Source organism: Austrofundulus limnaeus, unplaced genomic scaffold (assembly GCF_001266775.1).
Source record: "Austrofundulus limnaeus strain Quisiro unplaced genomic scaffold, Austrofundulus_limnaeus-1.0 Scaffold145, whole genome shotgun sequence".
NCBI classification, from domain to species: Eukaryota; Metazoa; Chordata; class Actinopteri; order Cyprinodontiformes; family Rivulidae; genus Austrofundulus; species Austrofundulus limnaeus.
The window spans coordinates 734,896-736,546 of record NW_013952547.1 but is presented as its reverse complement, the minus strand read 5'-3'; positions in this window follow the sequence as shown (position 1 = coordinate 736,546).

The following is a 1,651-nucleotide window of genomic DNA, read 5'->3' as shown; positions in this document are numbered from 1 at the left end:
ATATATAACTTTCAGCAGTAAACAGAAACATGAGTGAAAAATTAAGTTCAAAAACAGGGGTGATATATCGATTTAAATTGCAATAGTATTGATACCAAGATATAAGTCGTGGATCAATACTAACATGATAACATATATTTTTGTTTACACTTTAGTTGCACTACTGACTTTGTTTTTTACAAATAAAAGGAAAAATCAAGTCACTAGTGCAGAGTCTCTAAATCATTTGGACTTAGACGTTTGTCAAAACATCTCCAGTTCTTCATTCCCAATTCCAATGGAAGTTATGTTTTCTTGTTTTTGTCATTGTTATATTTTTAATTTTGTTACAGTGTTGATTTTCTTTTTGTTATTTTATTACTAGTGACTTTTTTCATAGTAATTGTGGGTAGTAGAAAGTGAAAGGGAAATTATTTTATTATGTTATACAACTATGTTTTATACTACTGTTATTAGTCAATACAACGTTTTATTGGCCAGTTTTTTCTCACCAGTGTAGATACTYATATTTGGTACTTGAAATGGGATGTTCATTGGATACTTTGTGATTTTGCCTTTAAAATAATATCCTTTCCTGGCTGATTGTGGTGGGGGTCATGTGTTTGAAAATAATCCAATAGTAATATCACACAGCACATTTATCCTTCATTGATCTAAAGTCCTGAAACATTCCAGCACTTTCAGTAAATTGGACAGTCCCTTTAGTCCTTCACACTGTTTAAAGTCCTGAAATATTCTAGCAATTTCAGTACCTTGGACAGCTCCTTCAACTCTTCACACTGTCTGAAGTCCTGAACCATGGACAGTCTTTTCAGTTCTTCACACTGTTTAAAGTCCTGAAACGTTCCAGCAATTTCAGCATCTTGGACAGCTCCTTCAACCCTTCCACTGTCTGAAGTCCTGAAATACTTTCAGTAACTTGGACAGCTTCTTCAACCCTTTACCCTATCTGTAGTCCTGAAACATTGTCTGAACCTTGGACAGCCTCTTCAGTTCTTCACACTGTTTAAAGTCCTGAAACATTCCAGCAATTTCAGTACCTTGGACAGCTCCTWAAACCCTTCACYATGTCTGAAGTCCTGAAATACTTRAAGTACCTTGGACAGCTCCGTCAACCCTRAACACTGTCTGAAGTCCCGAAATACTTTCAGTACCTTGGGCAGCTCCCTCAACTCTTGACACTGTCTGAAGTCCTGAAATACTTTCAGTACWTTGGACAGCTCCTTCAACCTTTCACCCTATCTATAGTCCTGAAACATTGTCTGAAACTTGGACAGTGTCTTCAGTTCTTCACACTGTTTAAAGTCCTGAAGCATTCCAGCAATTTTCAGTACCTTGGACAGCTCCTTCAACCGTTCTCCCTTTCTACAGTCCTGAAACATTGTCTGAAATTTGGACAGTCTTTTCAGTTCTTTACACTGTTTAAAGTCCTGAAACGTTCCAGCAATTTCAGCACCTTGGACAGCTCCTTCAACCCTTCACACTGTCTGAAGTCCTGAAATACTTTCAGTACCTTGGACAGCTCCTTCCACCCTTCACACTGTCTGAAGTCCTGAAATACTTTCAGTACCGTGGACAGCTCCTTCAACCATTCACACTGTCTGAAGTCCTGAAATAATTTAAGTACCTTGGACAGCTCCTTCAACCCTTC